Raw genomic sequence first — 10,634 nt, forward strand, 5'->3', positions numbered from 1 at the left:
ACTTGAGCTACAGAGGTCTGCGTTGGAAAGCTAACATCCGGGACTTCAAAATGATATAAAATTTGTCATATTTTGCTTCGCGTTCAGGGGCGCACACGCGCCATGTACGCGTGCGCGCCGATGCTGCACATGGCCCATTAAAAGTGAAATCGTGGCCAGCGATTTGTAACTCATTTTGGGCACAATCCAACTCATTTCTGATGCTATTGAACCCAAGGATTGAGGGGGGAAGGAAACAAGTAGTCATAGTTTAGTTTTCATTATGTTTTAAGTAGAATTCTAGAGAGAGAAGCTCTCCCTTCTCTCTAGAATTTAGGGTAGTTTAGGTTTAATTTTCTTAAATCCCACTTTTAATCCTTGTTTTGATTTAGCTTTCTCTCTTAATTTCTTGTTATTATATTTTAATCTTCTTAGTTTCTCTTGTTCATTTCCTTTATTTTGTTGTTTTTATGTTCATGAACTTTGTTGGATCTTAATTTTCTTTTAATACAATTTTATGTTTCCATGCTCTTTTATGTTGATCTTGATTGTTAGTGTTGATTTCTTGCTTATGTTAGTTATGGGTTTCATTAATTCTTGCAATTTGTGATGTTTACTTTTCTTGCGCTCTAGGTGTTTGTTGAAATATTTACACTAGTTTTTGAGTAGTTCTCTTTACTCTTGGCCTAGGCTAAGAAAATTGAGTGACCTTGAGTCATTGGGTCTTAATGAATTGGTGATTTGAGAACCCTTGGTGATCAATTTGATACCCATTGACACTAACCCACTACTAATCTAATTAGTAGATAGGTTGGGACTTATGGGTTACGTACTTCAAATCTAGGGGTAGATATTACGTACTCAAGGCTTTTGGAAGTAGACTTAATGAGCTTGGTTCCTCATAATTATCAATATTTGGTTTGTAGACAATGATGGTGATCTCAATTACCTTCTAGCCAAGAGCTCTTTTTCATTTCTTTTGTTAGTTCATTGTTTATTTATTTTTCTTGCCATTTATTTTCTTGCCAAAACACAAAATCAAAACCCCCTTGCATTTTCATAGCCAATAATTGATCACTTCATTGCAATTCCTTGTGAGACGACCCGGAGTCTAAATACTTCGGTTAATTTTTATTTGGGGTTTGTTACATGTGACAACTCAAGTTTTTGATGTGAGAATTGTTTGTTGGTTTGGAGCTATGCTTACAACGAAGTAATTCTTTTCTATAAGAAGAAAATTCTAGACCATCAACCAAATCTCATTATCACCGAACCAGTCATTGAATCGATCAAGTGACTGATTTGATGGTTCAATAGTTCAACCGAAATCAAACCGTAGTTGAACCGTTTTAATTCAATATACAATAAAATTATTAAAATTTAATATACATATAGATATCATAGAAACTAAAGCAGTAACTTGGTATAAATATTTGTACACTTCAGTGTAAAAGAGACATGCATATCATAATTAAATCAATTTTCTTTTTTATTCTCAATTTCTCTTTTACTCTATGACTTTTTGGCTCTTGCAAAACAATAAAGTGGTGCTGGTGCTGCATAATTCTCCTATCCAAATTCATCATCTCAGAGCAATTCCTTTACCTCTAATGACATTCTTGGCAAGAACATACACTTCTTGCTTTTGGAGACTAGAACCAAGAAGATCAAATTCAATAATCACAAAAAAGAATTCAGAATAACAAACTTACATAAAAATTCAAATCACTAGCAACACATAATTCAAAATCACAAAAAATTTCAACGAAGACTTCTAATAAAGTATTCAACAATAATTAAATTCAGCATATCATCTAGTTAATTCACCAAAACTTAATATAGCCGAATTCAACATACCAGAATTGAATTTATATAGCAAAATTTAAAATACCATAATTCCAAATTCAGAATTCTAAAATTAAACTTAAATAGGACGAAACTCCAAATCTGCCCAGAATTGTAAAATCGAACTTAAACAGAACAAGAACAAAACCCAAATCTGCCAAGAATTCTAAATCTGAAGTTCTGATTTCAAATCTGCTCTAAATTGTTCATTGAATAAAAATTTAATTGAAAAAAACCAAAAACTCATGAACTCAAATCTGCCCAATTCATACAGTTTTGTCACCAAATAAACAAAATTAATTGAAAAACAAAAAGATTGAAGTACTCACCCCAGGAGAGAACAGTAGGCCAGAACCAGACGACGACCAACGCTTCGGTGACGGTGACGCTTCGATCCACGAGTGCTGCCTCGACCCGCGACAGTGACGCTTCGTCCCGCGACAGTGACGCTCCGGCGGTGTTTGTAGGAAGAAGGTTGCATACCAAATTTGGGTTGGGAGGTGACCAGGGCTCTTCGAAGAGGAAAGTGGGCTCAGCATTCAGCAACGTTATATATTTCAGCCTTTTTTCCTTTTTTTCTTTCACCAGCGCCAAAACGACGCCGTTTCGTGGCTTTGGGAAAAAACCGGTACTTGCTGAAATCCGGTCGGTTCACCGGTTAACCACCAGTTTGGCCGATTTTTTATTGGTTTTTTGCAGGAAAGTTTTATAGGTGGACCGGACCAGCTAACTGACCAATTTTCGATTAACCTGATTGAACCGACCGGTCCGATCCGATTTTCAAAACCTTGGAAAAAACGTTTTCCTCTACTTTCTCATACATACATACATACATACATACATACATATATTGTCTCAATATCTCAAAAATTTTAAATTCGTATTTCTGTGTGTCTCATATCATGTCATGCTCTCCGTTATCTTAAAAATTTTAAATTCGTATTCTTGTGTGTCTTGTATCATGTCATGCTCCATGTCTGTATTAATTTCTCTACATTAAAGTTACCATTTGTTAAAATTTTTATTATTTATCTTAATAAATACTTAAATATATTGAAAATATCAATTATTTAGTGTTTAAATAAAAACTTTATTTGTTAAGCACATTAAGGTCCAATTTGGGTAAACAATTTAATTAAACTCCTTTTGAAAAAATAGTTTAAACAATAAATAGCTATATTAGAAGTAGCTTATAAATAAGTTTCTGTATTTGAATTTTTAGTTCTAAAAATACTTATTTTATGGAAATGTAATAAAAAGTAGTAGTATTTATGAGAGAAGTCATTTTTTTAACTTCTCTATAAACTCATAAATAACTTTTTAGCAAGCTACAATTTGGATTTGAAAATTACACCTAATATAAATACTATTACTTTTCATAAGTCAAAAGTTAAAAAAAATTACTTCTAAAAATTGCACTAAACATTAATACTGCTAAATTTATAAATGTTATTCATAACAAAAAAAATACAGTAGTTACTGTTTTTATATTTATGAAAAAATTTATTATTCACTTATGAAAGAATTTGATTATTCTGTTGTAAAAATTGATTATCGTATTGTGTAAAATTTAATCATTTTAATAAATAATTATTCTATCATAAAAAAAATGCAAAACACGTTAATAAATGTATAATGATTAATTACTGGTGGTTGAAAATATCTTTATTAATAAATGGAAAGTAAAAAATTTTTATAAGAATAAATTAAAAAATGTCTAAAAAAGCATTAACTGTTGTGATAAGATGATAATATGGATGACCACATATGATTTGGATGGCTTAACTTTTCTATAGTAAAGTGTTATATTACTAAGGAAATTACATTTAATGAAAAGGGAAAAAGAGGACTTTGTAGATGTATAAATAAGAGGTTAAACCTCAATTGATTACACACTAATAATCAATAAAACCACTCTCTCTTTCTTTATATACTCTTTTTCTCTCTTTTACTAATAAGTTGCTACATATATTAGTAGATAAATATATATAAACTATCTCTATTATATTGAGATATTAATTATGATAAATATTAATACTAGTGTTTCCTATTTATACTTCCTTATTTTTATATTGATTATATCTTCCTTAGTTATTTATTCTACAACACGTTATCATCACGAGACTCGGATCAAATTTTAGGAAGACTCATGTAATAAATTTTCATTATGTCGAAACTCTCACTTCTTGAATTTAATGCTCTTGATATATCTAGAAACAACTATTTATTATGGATACTAGATGCTGAAATCCATATTGATTGAATGAATCTTGGAGATACCATTAAGGCTGAAAATAATGCATCCTATAAGGATAAAGGCAAAGTCATGATTTTTCTTCGTCGTCATCTTGACGAAGGATTGAAAAATGAATATCTCACGTTAAAAGATTCTGCAGATCTGTGGAAAGACCTTGAAAAAAAGTATAATCATCAAAAGACGGTGATACTTCCTCAAACCCGATATGAATGGATACACTTGGTGCAGGATTTAAAATCCATAAATGAATATAATTCAGCAATGTTTTGAATCACCTCACGAATAAAATTATATGGGAAAAAGATAACTAATAATGACATGTTAGAGAAAACTTTCTCAACCTTCCATGGCTCAAATGTGCTCCTGCAGCAGTAGTATCGAGAAAAATGATTTAAAAAATATTCTGAGCTAATTTCTTGCATTCTTGTTGCTGAAAGTGACAAGTAATAATAATAAAATTTTTAGTATATACTATATTTCTTAGAAAAATATTTTCAATCAAGAAAATAATTTTACTGCGTAAATATTTCTACTCATTTTATTATTATTTGTCTTTGATGATAATGGCAAGGACATATAGTAAAGATGTTTGCCTTGCGTATAGTGCAAGTTCGCACACTATTTTCTAAAGTAATATATATTTTACCCATCTTGTGCCAAAAGAAGAATATGTTAATACTATTATTGGCTTAGGCAATGTGATAGAAGGCTTCTTAGAAAAATATTTTCAATCAAGAAAATAATTTTACTGCGTAAATATTTCTACTCATTTTATTATTATTTGTCTTTGATGATAATGGCAAGGACATATAGTAAAGATGTTTGCCTTGCGTATAGTGCAAGTTCGCACACTATTTTCTAAAGTAATATATATTTTACCCATCTTGTGCCAAAAGAAGAATATGTTAATACTATTATTGGCTCAGGCAATGTGATTGAAGGCTCCGGAAGAGCTATAATTTTGTTTCCTAGAGGAACAAAATTTATAATAAATAATGCACTATTGTCTACTAAGTCTTTAAGAAACTTATTGAGTTTTAAATATATTTGCCGAAATGGATATCATATTGAAACAATGAATGAGGAAAATCATGAGTACTAATGTATCACAACTCATGATTTGAATAAAAAGATTATATTAGAAAAGTTACCCTCACTTTCATCTAGGTTATATTATACTAAAATTAGTGCAACTGAATCACATGCTATTGTAAACAGAAGTTTACTAGCCCAAATGAATTCATAACTTAGAATGATCGATTGGGTCATTCGGGAACAACTATGATGCGAAAAATTATTGAAACTCCCATGGACATTCACTAAAGAACTAGAAGATTCTTAAATCTAGTGAATTTTGTTGTGCTGAATGTTCTCAGGAAAAGTTAATTTTAGGGATAAGTATGATTTTGGTCCCCAACGTAGAGGCCGAAAATTGATTTCGTCCCCGGCCTTTTTTTCGCTACAAAATGGTCCCTAAGGTTTCAGTTTGTTGGCTTGAATTTGGAATATTATTGTTACTGAATTTGTTGATTATTGTTCAAAGTGCATGTTTGAATTTTTTTAAAAGAAGATGAAGAAGCAGAGCAAGAATAAAAGAGGAAGAATTTTAGTTTTGAATTTTGTTGATGGTTCTGAGTTTTTATTGGTCTGATTTTTTGAGTTCTGATTATCTGAGGTGGGATGGTGGTGGGTTCTGGTGTTGATGATGATGGTGGGGGTGGTGGTGGGTTCTGTTTTAAGTTTTATTGTTCTTCTTCTTCTGATGATGATGATGAGCATGATGATAATGGTGGTGGTGGTAGGTTCTTGTTCAGCTTGGGCTTCTTAGTTGATTTTGGTTGATTTTGGAGAAAGTTCTGATGATGATGATGACCATGATGATATTGGTGGTGGTGGTGGCTTCTGTTGTGGTGATGGTAGTGGTGGTTGATTTTGGGGTGAAGGGAGAAGGATATTTTCGTCCAAAGAACGATTTTAAAACAAACTGAAACCTTGGGGACCATTTTGGAGCGAAAAAAAGGTTGGGGACGAAATCGATTTTCGACCTCTACGTTAGGGACCAAAATCATATTTATCCCTTAATTTTAAGGCCATCACCAGTAAAGATTGGATTTGAATCACTTGAATTCTTAGAAAGGATTCAAGGTGATATATGTGGACCTATTCATCCACCATGTGGATCTTTTAGATACTTTATGGTCCTAATAGACGTATCTTCGAGATGGTCACATGTGTGCTTATTGTCTTCTCGCAACCTGGCGTTTGCGAGATTGCTTGCTCAAATTATTCGATTAAAAACATAGTTTCCAGAAAATCCAATCAAAGCAATTCATCCTGATAATGCTGGTGAATTTACTTTCCAACCCTTTGATGATTATTGTATGACTAATGGAATAAGTGTTGAAAATCTTGTAGCTCATGTTCACATACAAAATGGGTTAGCAGAATCACTTATTAAATATCTCTAATTAATTTCTAGACCCTTAGTTATGAGAACAAATCTCCCAACCTCGGCTTGGGGGCATGCTATTTTGCATGCCGCAGCACTCATTCGTTTGAGGCCAACAAGTTACCATCAGTTCTCTCCTATGCAACTAGCTTTTGGCCAGCAGCCAAATATTTCCCATTTAAGAATATTTGGATGTGCGATATATGTTCCCATTGCACCACCTTCTCGCACCAGAATGGGATCGCAAAGAAAATTGGGGATATATGTTGGATATGATTCTCTCTCTATAGTAAGGTATCTTGAGATACAAACTGGGGATGTATTTAAAGCCCGATTTGCGGATTGTTATTTTGATTAATAAAAATTTCTAACATTAGAAGGAGAAAATAAACTTCTTGAAAAGGAACTTAATTGGAATACATCATCCTTGATGCATTTGGATCCTCAATCAGCGTAATGTGAACTAGAAGTTTAAAAGATTATACATCTGCAACGAATAGCAAATGAATTGCCTGATGCATTTTCCGATACAAAGAGGATAACCAAATCTTATATACCAGTGAAAAATGCTCCGATTTGAATTGATGTCCCAGTCGGACAAATAGCCACTGAAACAAATTCACGCCAGAAGCGTGACATGCCTGTCGATTTCAAAGACAAAAATTTTCAAAAAAGAAAGAGGTAAATACTATTCTTGTTGAAAAAGACATAGTAAAGACACCTGCAGTTGTCCAAAATTTTGATATAGTTTAACTCCAAAAGACGTTTAGGTACCTGAAAATTGTGAAAATGACGAGATCTCGATAAATTATGTCTTTACAGGAGAGAAATGGGATCGAAATAAGACAATTGTTAATGAAATATTTTCATATAATGTGGCATTAAATATTATGCATGAAAGTAAGGATCTTGAACCAAGATGAGTCGAAGAATGTCGACAAAGGAATGATTAGTCAAAATGGGAAGAAGCCATGAAGGCTGAGTTAGACTTCCTTGCAAAACGTGAAGTATTTGGACTTGTAATCCGTACACCAGATGATGTAAAACCTGTTGGATATCAATGGGTATTTGTGAGAAAAGAAATGAGAAAAATGAAGTTGTACGCTACAAAGCTCGACTTGTGGCACAAGATTTTTCACAAAGTCCCGGTATAGATTATGAAGAAATATATTCCCCTATAGTGGATGCAATAACATTGCGTTATTTAGTCAGTTTATTCGCATATCATAAATTACATATGCATTTAATAGATGTGGTGACAGCTTATTTATATGGATCATTAGATCGTGATATCTATATGAAAGTCCCTGAAGGACTAAAGATATCTAAACCATCCAATGAATATTCGCAAGGGTTATACTCAGTCAAATTGCAAAGATCTTTATATGGTCTAAAGCAATCTGGACGAATGTGGTATAATCGTCTTATTGAGTATCTGGCCAAAAACGGATTCAAGAATGATGATATCTGCCCGTGTGTTTTCATAAAGAAATTCGCATCTAGATTCATTATAATTGCTGTGTACGTTGATGATTTAAATATCATTGGAACTCTTGAATATATTCCAACAATTATAAAAGTTCTAAAAGAAGAATTTGAGATGAAAGATATTTGAATGACTAAATTTTATCTTGGCCTACAGATCGATCATACAAAAAATGGGATCTTTATTCATAAATCAACATACACAGAAAAGATCTTGAAGAGATTTTATATGGATAAGTCACATCCATTAAGTATCCAATGATTGTAAGATCTTTGGATATGAAAAAGGATCAATACCGTCCTAAAGAAGAAAATGAAGATATCCTTGATCCTGAAGTACCATATCTTAGTGTCATTGGAGCATTAATATATCTTGCTAATAATACATGACCTAATATATCATTTGCTGTGAATTTACTAGTAAGGTATAGTTCCTCTCCAACCAGAAGACATTGGAATGAAATCAATCAAATTTTTCGATATCTTCATAGAACGGTTGATATGGGATTGTTTTATCCCTATGGATCCAAGTCACAACTAGTTGACTATGCAAATGCAGGATTCTTGTCTGATCCACACAAAGGGAGATCTCAAACAGGATACTTGTTCACATATGGTGGTACAGTTATATAATAGAAGTCCACGAAACAGATGATAGCAGCAACCTCCTCTAATTATGCTGAAATACCAGCGATACATAAAGCAAGTCGCGAGTGTTTTGGCTCAAGAGTTTGATCCAATATATTCTATCATCATGTGGACTGATTGATCATAAGATATCTCCAACTGTCCTGTTTGAAGATAATACAGCATGCATTGCTCAACTTAAAGGTGGATACATTAAAGGTGATAGAACAAAACATATTTTTCCCAAATTATTCTTCACTCACGATCTTTAAAATCAAGGGACAATTGATGTCCAACAGATCCGATCAAGTGATAATCTGACAGATTTATTTACAAAGTCACTCCCAAAATCCTCATTTGAAAAATTGGTACATCATATTGGGATGCGTTGATTTCAAGATGTTAAATGATGTCAACAAGAGGGGGGAGACTGTACTCTTTTTTCCTTGGTCAGGTTTTTTTCCACTGGATTTTTCTTGATAAAGTTTTTAATGAGGCAGTTCCCATCACAAAGGATTTTTTCTCTTTTCCCTTCATTAAAGTTTTTTTTCCCATTAGATTTTTCTTTAATAAGGTTTTAATGAGGTATAATTCTAAATGGTCATTTAAGAAGAGTGTTGTGATAAAAATGATAATATGAATAACCACGTATGACTTTGATGGCTTAACTTTCCTATAGTGAAGTGTCATATTACCAAGAAAATTACGTTTAATAAAAGAGGAAAAAGAGGACTCCGCACATGTATAAATAGGAGGTTAAGCCTCCGTTGATTATACACTAACAATCAATAAAATTACTCTCTCTTTTTTCATGTACTATTTTTCTCTCTTTTTTACTAATAAGTTGCTACATATATTAGTAGATAAATATATATAAACTATTTCAATTATATTGAGATATTAATTGTGATAAATATTAATACTAAAATCTTCTACTTCGACTTCTTTATTTTATGGTTAATATGTTTTACTGGTTATTTGATAATGAAAATTTTATTTTCTTAAATTTAATTTGTTAAGTAATTAATATTATGTTTGTGTTTAGGGTTTTCGAATGTTGCAATGTGACCACTATTTGTCGTCGGATCCGTACCATCAAATAGTGGAGGGATATTTATGGGACACCAGCTTTTATCATATTTCACAGATTGGAGTTGTCCAATGTCAATCAGCATTGGTTAATGCTCTGATCGAGAGATGGCGCCCTGAGACTCATACATTCTATTTTCCAGTTGGTGAGTGTGTCGTGACGCTTGAGGACGTGGCGTTAATTATTGGTCTTCCGACAAATGGTCTGCCAGTTATAGGACAGACACTCAGTAGTTATGAGGCATTAGAGGCTGAATGCTTGGATCAGTTTGGTGTTGCACCTAGGAAGGCAGACTGTAGGGGAAGTTTCATCAAGTTGATGTGGATTCGAGGATTGAAAGATCGTTTAGTGTTAGTTGATGATATTCAGATTCAGAGGTAGGTGAAGTGCCACATAATGTTATTGTTTGGGACCATTGTGTTTGGAGATAAGTCTGGGGCAGGGGTACACTGAAAGTTTCTGCCGTTACTCCATAACTTTAACGGGATCATACAGTTTAGTTGGGGCTCGGCATGCCTGACACACCTCTATAGAGCGTTGTGTAGGGCAACTCGTATCGATTGTAAGGAGATTGATGGTCCGCTGACCCTTTTGCTTACCTGGGCTTGGATCCGTCTGCCATTTATTGCGCCGATTCCTGGCAATCCTCAACTCTTTCCGATTGCAAATAGGTAAATTTAATTACTAAATGCTTTGAAAAATGTGTATTTTATATTTGATTGATGAATGTTAATTAACGAATTGTCTGATCTCAGGTGGCGTAACTAGAATCGTGAGAATTGGCCTTACAGATTTTGTAGCCTTGCTCATTTTAGGAGAGCATTGGATGATCTGCAAGAAGGACAGGTTTGTTGTAATTAACTAGTTGTGTTTGTTTATCCGTATTATTAGTCGGCGTGTAA

This window comes from Arachis ipaensis, chromosome B04 (assembly GCF_000816755.2).
Source record: "Arachis ipaensis cultivar K30076 chromosome B04, Araip1.1, whole genome shotgun sequence".
In the NCBI taxonomy this organism is placed as follows: Eukaryota; Viridiplantae; Streptophyta; class Magnoliopsida; order Fabales; family Fabaceae; genus Arachis; species Arachis ipaensis.